At 40.4% G+C, this 10,431-nt stretch overlaps 1 long non-coding RNA gene across 1 annotated transcript; it reads right to left on the bottom strand.

The window, feature by feature from the left end:
* Positions 1 to 1,476: 1,476 nt before the first annotated feature.
* LOC123983694 lies at positions 1,477 to 1,915 on the bottom strand. Its single transcript, XR_006828260.1, has 2 exons — positions 1,775 to 1,915; positions 1,477 to 1,672 (listed from the first exon to the last, which is right to left on the bottom strand). It is a non-coding gene; the product is annotated as an uncharacterized LOC123983694 (long non-coding RNA).
* Between the last annotated feature and the right edge of the window lie 8,516 nt (positions 1,916 to 10,431).

Raw genomic sequence — 10,431 nt, 5'->3', positions numbered from 1 at the left:
GAGCAGTGTGTGTGTTTGTGTGTGTGTGTGTGTGTGTGTGTGTGTGTGTGTGTGCCCTAGATCCTGATTTGATGAGAGGATTACAGACAAACTTTTATAAACTTTCCAACTGTACTGTATTTTTATACATACACACATACACATAAAATTTTAGTATGTCAGAATTATACTGTATGTAGTATAACAAGTAATTTAATACTAGTAGTTAAATGTTCCATCATTATTTACAGTTCCACTGAATATGTATACATAAGTAACTTTTATCCATCTTAATCTCAGTGTAAATTTCCATTCAAGTATGTGCGTTTGTGTGTGTGTGTGTGTGTGTTGTGGTGTCAGCCCAGTGCAGTGTGATCTAACAGCAGCTGACAGGCAGGTTTGAGGCCTCTCTCTAGGGTCCTCAGTGTGTGTTTGTGTATGTGTGTGTCTGTGTGTGTGTGTCCTGCTCTAGTGGTGTGTGCTAATTGGAAGCTCAGCGGGACAGGCAGCAGGTCTTCTGTAGTGCCCATGTGCACATGTAGAATCATACACACTCTCTCTATCTCACATACTCACACACACACACATAGAGCTCAACTGCAGTCTGGTCCGTTAGCCTTTCTACATTTAACATGAGTCCAGTCTGCAGCCTCTTCACTTATTCATCCCTCTTCACCTCCTCCTCAACCACCTCTCGCCTGCACTAACCTGAAACGACAGCTGTGCTGTGGCCAATAGAGACCTGCCCGCCTCCCCTGTCTCACTGGACAACAGAAACATTCACACACACCGCCAAGTAGCTATGCAGGCATTTTCAGAAGAAGAGAAGAGAAGAGAAAAGAAGGGTTTGTGTGGGATCAATGGTGTACAAGAGAAGGGGGTGATGTGGTGTGTGTGGGAGATCGATAGTGTGCCCAGTGGTGTGTGAATGTGTTATTTACCTGAACAGGCTGGGGACCGAAGAGATGAGATATTCACCTTCTCCTGAGAAATCCCACAACACAGACTCTTACATGCACGCATGAACACACATGCAGAAATGCACACATAGACACAGAGAAGAGCATGTACACATTACTACTGTAAAGAAAACTACACTGTAAAAAATAAAACATGTGGAGGAGAGGTGAAAAGTGAGAGTTGAGGTTTGGTGTAGTGATCATTGGTTCCGGTCATTCTCTTCTCCGATCCCACAATTCAACACACAGAAACACATATTTATACATATACATGTGAACTGGTATTACGGACATATGAAAACTCTGGGACAGGCATGAATAATTAACACTTTACTGATCCTTAAAGGAACTACTCTCTTGACCTCTGTCAACAGATGTTACAGAGCCAGGTCAGCATCTCTGGAGCTGGCAGGGCTTCAGTGGCTTGCTTAAAGACACTTCAGCACTTTAGATACATCAGATGTTTGGTAAAGAACCAGATCATCCTCTGTTAGGTTTTGCATATTTTGAACCCAGAAGCAGAATCAGACACAGGTAGTTGAGACTAACAAAAATATATATTTATTGTAAATGGGAGCGGGGAAGGAAGGTGGAGAGAGCTGAGATGTTGTTGGTGAAGGCAGAGGGTGGTAAGCAGTGGCTGAAGGAGCAAGCTGGATGAATGAGAGTGGCTGGCGTGGCTTGCTGGTGTTCATTTGGAGAGGCAGGTTGAGAGCAAGCAGGTGAGCATGGTCCTGAAGCACAAAGAAAGACAGAATAAAGCAGTTGAATCACATAACAGGATGATAACAAGAAAAACTGAAAAAAAAACTGAGTAAGGCCTGAGAGGTACCTACCACAGTAGCTGACTAAACAATCTAGCGATAAGTGGGTGAAGAGCCAGTGTAAATTTAGACTGCAGCATGATGAGACTGATGAGAACCAGGTGTGCTTGATTAGCAGACAGGGAGCCTGAAGAGGGAGAGTGGAGATCACCGCGCCCACCTACAGACACAGAGAGACAGAAAAACATGCAAAGGAAGCAGGGGAAGGGAGAAAAAGACAAAGACCATTGCATATTGCACAGTGAAGGCTGTGACCATGACACCCTCGTGAAAAAGGAAATACAAACTTTTGGTGTTTCACCACGTGGGCTTCTCTTTGACAGAAGAATATGTGTCTAAAATAATAGAATCTAAAATTTCAAAGATAAAATCTTTATCAAATTCATTGAATGTATAAAATATTATGGTTTTGGTTCTGTGTTTCAACATGGCACTCCATTGTGTGTGTGCGTGTGCATGTGCATGCTGTATGTGTGTATCAGGGATTGGATGTCAGTTACTTTACAGCATGTCTGACAGCCAGCATATGATCCTGAGATAGCGTGACAGCTGCCTTCACACCCCTCTCAACATACACATGCACACACACATACATATACATACACGCAAATACATGAACGTGCACTGTGAATGACAGCTTTGCCACCCTGTGACATTCCTGCTGCATCCACCTGCAGCCAACAGGCCCAAGGATAGAGAGGTGGAAGTGACGAGGACAAGACGAGGTTGGGATTAAGAGTGTTACTTGAGGCCAGACGGGAGACAGATACAGGGATGGACAAGACACCAAAGGGCTGGTGGAAGGATGGATGAATGGATGGGTGGGTGTCAAAGGTCAGGAAGGATCTAAGCGAAGCTAGGAGAGGGAGGAAACAAGAAAAAATGGGAGGAAAAAGTAGAGAGAAAAAGAGAAAAGGCAGAAAGAATAGATATTCTACCAGTAAGAGCTGGACAAATATTTATCAATGATAGTAGCCTATACTGAAGATAGTGAGCACCCCCAGCCCTCGTCCCCCGGGAAATAGAGACCCTCTAACTGATAAGTGCCAGGGATTGGGGGGGGTTGAATGCTGGTGGTGGGAGTGTAGTATCCATTGTTGAGGAGCCTTCATCTGACAATGGCAGGCGACGTCCTCCTCAGTGCTCCCTAATGCAACAAGACACGTCTGACATTCCACACCACATTAATCAAAAGAGAGCTCTGGACTTCATGCATGTGTGGTCAAACAAACATATGTGAAGCACACACCCACCCACCAACACCCACCCACACACACACACAAACAACAAGGGTTAAGGGGACATGAAGAAAATTACAGAAAAACAAAAAGCATTAGGGTTGAGGCAGATTTGTATGAATTATTTTCCCCATTAGTTTGCTCTGTATCTTTTTGTTGACCTCTTCTTCTTTCCCTGCGTACCATTTGTCATGGTTGAGAAGGTCTGTGTCTCCTCTGACAATGACATGCATGTTTTTGACATAGTCATTGGTCCACATGCTTGTTTGTTAGCATCTCTCTGTCCTCTTCCATTCGTTCAGTCCTCCAGAGTTGGCGCGGTGACAATTTGTGGAATATAAAACTTGATTTGATTTCCAGACAGCCGTGAGAAAGGCCCTCAACAGGCTCTCGCAAGGTGAAAATCAAGGGGAAAAAAATACAAACCTGGGCTGCTTGTGCTATAAAGATGAAATGGCCGGAAGAGATTAGAGCAGAGAAAGATTTGCTTTTGTGTAGAAAACTGTGAAAAGAAAGCTTCCATAAAATTTCAACGCAGAAGAAAGCTGCACTCCAGCAAAGTATTCTCACCTGCCAGCAGAATTCACATTAGAGACTCTGTCAAAAGTTCATAAAAGCACACACCTAAAAACCCAGAAAAGGCATTTTAAAACCTGAGACATTGTGAATGGGAGCCACTGTACCAACATTAAGGCTTTAAGTACACACAGAAACACACAAATATGCATTGGGGAGCTATAAATGAATATGTTCAGGCATTAGCAGGTGCTTAAAACATTGTAGATGTTTTTGGTGTCCTACTTTAACAAAGACTATAAATACATACTAAAACTACAGACACACATGCAGAGAACCCCGTGCTGTGCTTGGGGGCAGGCTCACCGTAGGCCTTTTCTCAAAGCAGAGGTGATATGTCCTGGTCCACTAATGTCAACATCGCAGCCAGGGTCGGAGAGCCTGTCAAACACACTAACACACAACCTTTTCCACCTAACGCTAACACAGTAAGAGTATGTGATTATGTGCATCCCCAAAATGCCAAGTGCCCCTCTGTCCCTTCTCAATATTTGAAATATTTGAGTTCCTCCATTGTGTGGCCTTACCTTGCCTATAAAGTAAACATGCAGACAACAGATTGTTTCATGCTTTCACTTTGTTCAAGTTTCGGTATCTGATCAGCTTTGATGCTCACAAAAAACTTCACAATATTTAAAAAAAGTATACCTGTAAATTAATCAGCGTGACAAATGCCAACTTAATTTACAGTATATAAAAATGAGCTCAGGTGATTGTGGACAGGGTCTTCACCGCTATGCACTGACTTACACCTTTATTCATTGGTTTCCCCAATTTAAAAAAATATCTGCAGTGTGGTACACATAGAATAGTGTGTTTGTGTTTTGCTAAACATATTATGCTAAACATGCCATGAATATATGTCAAGCTTCAAATGTCAAGCTACAGTAAGGCAGGAACGCACAGGCAGATAGTAAATAACTTAGAACACACATCAGGCACTGGAGATAGCATGCGGTGAAGGCATGTAGGCGTTGGAGCGTGTAGGATTTTCCCTGCTAATATGGATATAATGATGTGACTATAATTATATCAGCATCACTGTGTGAGTGTCTGCCTGATCACAGGAGCGGTTGTTTTGCTGATCTGCTAGACAATTCTTCGTGACTCACTCCTAATGAAAGAGAAAGTTAAAGATAGACAGAGGTAACAAGAGATAGATAGAGGTTGATAAACAAGAGGAGACAATGGCTAGTGTGTTGTTTTGACTGCACTGAGAGGGAAGTGAAGCCGACAGTGAGTTGGCCTACATTCATGTAGCTTTATGTGTGAGGGGAAACAGAGAGACAGCCCTGTGTCTACCTAATTATTCATCCACACACACACACACATAGAGTGTGTGGAATGTTGTGAGGTGTGTTTGTGTGTGCACATATACCGTGTACTGTGCATGATGATGCATAATCTAGATCCATGATTCCCAACCAGGGTGCTTGTACCTCAGGGAGAAGTACAGTTACTTGGGGGTATGCGGGGGAAAAGTAGCACAGTTAATTTGAAAAAATACAAATAAAACAACTGAATACTATGTGTTGTGATTGCAAGTGTGAAACTAGCAGAGAAATCTATGTTACATCAAATTAATGCATAGTTGAAAATGGTTGAAATAGCTAAAAGTCATGGACAAATGGTTAAAATAAAGCTAAAAGTCAGGGATGATTGGTTGAAGTCCAGCTTCTGCCTCTCCAAGTGTTGCATTTTAGTTACATTTTATAAAAACAATATTGTTTATAAAAATAAAAGCCTTAACATTGAGTTTAAAATCAATGCAAATGCACACATTTTGAACATGACAGGTGGTGTCAATGAAAGGGTTCTTGAGTTCAACTGTCAGGACTGCGGGCGTCTGTCAGACAAAAAAATGTTGGGACAAGTGATCTAGATTGTGTATGTGTGTGTGTGTGTGTGTGTGTGTGTGCATACATCAGTGTCTAGATAACGCAATGTCACTCTCTTTTTTTCCAAGGTGACATACTTGATAACATTTTCACTTTCAGAAGTAGTATTAATCTCCATCAAATGTCCCAAAAGACAAACACACATCCACACAACATATCACGGCACAGTTGTCTCTGGCATTTCAGTGATTTAGAGCGTCATCCCTGGTTGCCACTAGCTTGAAACTGTGATCTTCACATATATGACACCTCAGCTCAACAAGGTCCATAGAAAAACTCAAGCACACACACACACATACACACAGAAGGGATGCCTCTGCTCTGCTTCTCCTGCCGTCACATTCTCACTTCCTGATTTAGACAGACAGAATCCAATCCTTTGGGACACAGACACACTTCTCTCTTTTGCTCCCTCGCTCCTTCCTCCATTCCTCCCCTTTTCTCGATCCGCTGCTCCCTCTCGTGGGGATGGAGGGAGGCGGGGTTGGAGGTTAGACAGATGGAGGCGGGTGATACACCGATACACATTCAGTCTCAGGTTTGCTCCTGCGGGAATGGTGTGATGGAGAGGAGGAGAGAGAAGGGGATGCAGAGGGAAAAACAAGGAAGTCTCACTCAGGTTTTTTTTTTACCATTCATGAGAAGACAGAGAGAGGTCAGGCAAAGTGCCACTTTTTAAACATATTAATGATGACATCTTGATATTGTATCATTTACTGTATATTCTGTATCAATCACCAAATAGAAATATTGCACATGTCTTGGGAATCATATTTATTGTATACTCATGTCCCCCAAATTCAGCCTGACACAAGTGATATCTTTAGAAACTTTGGGATCTCCACTATAATTTGAAATAAAGTTCTGTGGAGTTTGAACTCTGAAACTTTAAGGTACTGGAAAATATGTCAGCTGTGGTTGATAACCTATTAGAATGTTTAACAATAGAAATACATATGGAAAAAACTAATAATGCCATCATAAGTTATATATATAGAGCACCAAGCTCGAACATGGAAATCTTCAAGGACTGGATGGAGTGTATGTTTACAAAAAAAAAGCAATAAAACCATTTTCATATGTAAGTATTTCAATATTCACCTGTTGAATCCTAATAAACATAAAATTTCTGGTGAATTGATTAATACAATGTATGAGTCTATTTCCAATAATAACCAGACCCAGCAGAATTACATCTCGTGTGCCACCCCATTTTGATAATATTTTTTTACCAATGATATTGAAAACAACACAGTGAATGGTTTATTGATTAATGATATGAGTGACCACCTGCCAGTTTTTACAGTTTATGATTGCAATTATAGGATTAATAAGCCCAACAAGTGAACCAAATTTAGATGAGTGAGGTCAAAGGAATCCATTAACAACTAAATAAACACTTAAAAAACTAAACAATGTTTGGCTGTGCACCACTAGTTTGTAATGACTGAGGGGTTTGAATGTCATTGCTCTACATATTTTTGCCAGGTACTCTCTGCTGAAGGTTAGGCATGTTCCAAGCACTATTCCCCATGGCTTTTTACTTGCTCCACAACCTGCTATTATGACAATTCTGCAAGCTTCAGGACAGAAAGAACAACACCATCTCTGTTCCATACACTGTAAAAACAAATACTGTCCTCAAAATTCAAACGACCAAAATAGAGCGTAGAGACTGAAAAATCTTCTCAATGATTGCTAACTTATGTCTCTTGTTTTCCTGTATTTTATTCAGTATTTATTTTGTTCTTTATATTGTCTTTTTTCATTTTTTTAATTGGTGCATATTATTATTATTATTATTATTATTGTTGTTGTTGTTGTTGTTGTTGTTGTTGTTATTATTATTATATCAAAAATAAATAATAAAAACAAATATGTGATTTGTCTTATTATTATAGCCTATAATATGTTTTATGTTAAATAAAGCCTTTTTGAGAGACTTCTTGAAAAGTGACCTGGCCAAGAGAGACAATAAATTACAGACAAACAAAATAAAACAGACACACAAAAATATGCCACAAATCAGAATTGCAATTATAAAATCATAAATAAAATTTCTAATACAGTCAGATAAAATATTTCATCCTAAAAACACCCTAAATGGCACCTTAAAACCACAACAAAGACTGTCTAAACAGCTTACGATTCTATAATACACCAAAACATCAGTGTCAGAAGAGAGAGCAAGTTTCTGCAGCAAAGATTTGAATTCACAGAGACTAAAGTTTGAAGTTTTATATCTAATCAAAACTGTATATTGCACCTTTATAGATGATTGTAAAACAAATGAACATCAAAACGGGGACGTAGGGAGAGAGAGAGAGAGAGAGAAGCACTGAAAGTCTAAAGTCTGGAGTTGCAAAATCACAGTACATGAAATCGCTGGTGTCGAAAAAATAATAGTACATAAAATAACTGGTGTAGGCTCCTGTGATACATTGGACCCTCTATTTCCTACCTGGGTCAAGAGAGGCAGAGACAGAGAGGAAGTTGACTTCTAGAGTGCTGTGGGGTTTCTTTTTCCTTCTTCCTGCTTGTTTCAACTGTCACTGCTGTCTACAGACGCTTCAGGTCACTGAGAGGCTACCGCTCCATCTACCTGTGTTTTAGCACATCACATGCCGCACTGCACCCAGCACACACACACAAAAGGAGAGTCCATATCAAGGAGCTGCACAGGAAACTGGGGTTTGTTTATATGGATTGAGTGACCTGGCAAAGGTTGTCAATTAAAGGAAGGAAGACAGGGGAAAGGAGAGAGGAGGTGGAGAGGGAGGAGAGATCTATGAACAGTGAAGCCTTCTTGTGAAGAAGTGAAATAAATAGGTAAATAATAGATCCTGGGGATGAATTATTGAGGGAGTACATTGATGCTTTCATGCTGGGGAGCTGAGCTTACATTTTTAGGTTCATTCATGAAAGTTCATGGAGGAACGATGAAAGGAGGATGAGTGGGTGAAGGAGAAAGACGGTGTTGCTAAGTCAGGTTTCAGTTGAGAGTTTGCTGCAATACACTTTCTACCCCCAAACACTCACTGACTCACTCACAGACATTGGTACACTTTGACATCAGTTTTATCAGGATCCAAGCATGAAACATGCGAGGACCCTATTGAAATAGAAGGAATTATTTTCTTTCTCCAAAATGAATTGCATTTTTGGCGGCCTTAACATACTCAAAAACTTCCCAAACTTCGCACAAAATTCAAGGGTGGCTAAAATTTATATGTCATATGGTTTCCGGGCATGGACATGGCAAAATGGCTTGCTAGCGTCACGACAGAGCAGCACCGGGCCACGTTTCACCGAATTATACAAACTTTTTGTGGCAGATATATCATGTCCAGACCTACAAAAATGCTTCTGGGAGTGAGGCCCAAACCCAACAGGAAGTTGGCCATTTTTGGCGATTTACCGATTATGTTCTTTAACAAACTCCTAGAAAATGAATCCAATCAACTTCAAATTTTCGCTGTGCAATATTTAGGCATTGACGATGAAAAGTTGTGCTAACTGTAAAGTTGTGCTAACTGTAAGTTAACACGATGATTCGCCATGAAACAGGAAGTTGTTATAACTTCAGTGTGCATGCTCACATCTGTACCAAAATTTCCATGTATGTTCAGTCCCACCCTGAACACATCCATATGCCAACATTCACTCAAAGTCGCCACCCACTGGAAACAGGAAGTGTACTCGGCCCCATCCACCTCAAAACAGTCTCAAAACAGCCTTAAGACATTGATAATGCTATGTTGTAAAGCTTGTGAGTTTTCGCGTAACGGCTTGTCCATGGTGTCGCGTCAAATTTCGATGCTTCGCCATGAAACGGAAAAATGTTGTAACTTCACTGTACACATATCTGTACCAAATTTCACATGTGAAAAGGGTCAAGCCCTGAACAAATCTACATGCCAAAATGTACTTATAGTGCCACCTACTGGCAGCAGGAAGTGACCCTTCAACCTGTTTGACCTAGATGCACAAAACCTTTGTTGCCCATGTATCATCCCAAGATGCACAAAAAAGCAGGTGTGTGTGCAATGTCAGCCCATTTATGGCCTATTACAGGGTCCTCATACAGAATTAAATGGATGGACTTCAGTTTTTGGCTGTGCAATCTAAAGGCAATGAAGATAAAAAGTTATGCTATCTGTCACTTTTCGTCGATGTGCGTGTCCATGGCATGATGTCAAATATTGATGATTCGCCATGAAACAAAGCTGAGTCCCGCCCTGAACACATCTACATGAAGAAATTTTCACTCAGTTTCACTGGCCACCTATTGGCAACAGGAGCTAAGCCCTTTGAGACAAAAAATCATTTGATTTTCGTGGTATTTTCTCAGCATGGTGAACAGTTCATGTATTGGTACACAACATATAATAAGCGGGCGTTGTCTATTGCCACCTATTGCCACCTTTTTTACTATCCTTCTACTCGTATCTGTTTTGTTAACCTGTGATTCTTGTCTTTATATTTTATCTATTTCATTGTAAGTGTGTTATTTGTAATGCAACCACTACAGTATGTTGTATGTGCTGCTTCAATCCATGTCAGGACACTCCTGAAAAAGAGATTTTAAATTATTGCGGTGCACATTCCTGGCTAAATATGGTTATATACACACACACATTTGAGCTTTCATCTCTTATTCTGTACTACAGGTGAGAATTTTGCAATTTAATATTATGATATTTTCACAAAGTCAACAATAGTTTCCTCACTGTAGTACTGTACATGTTGAACTTTAAAGACATGTAACGAGAAAGAAAAAGCTCAAGTTTGAATGCAATGAGTCAAACTGAAACTGCTTCTGGCTGCTCACGTAGACACTGGACATAAGACACAGACTCCCCCACACACATAAAGACACACACACACACACACACACATATATATATATATATATATATATATATATATATATATATATATATATATATATATATAT

This window comes from Micropterus dolomieu, linkage group LG15 (assembly GCF_021292245.1).
Source record: "Micropterus dolomieu isolate WLL.071019.BEF.003 ecotype Adirondacks linkage group LG15, ASM2129224v1, whole genome shotgun sequence".
Classification (NCBI taxonomy): domain Eukaryota; kingdom Metazoa; phylum Chordata; class Actinopteri; order Centrarchiformes; family Centrarchidae; genus Micropterus; species Micropterus dolomieu.
This window is presented reverse-complemented; position numbering and strand designations above follow the sequence as displayed.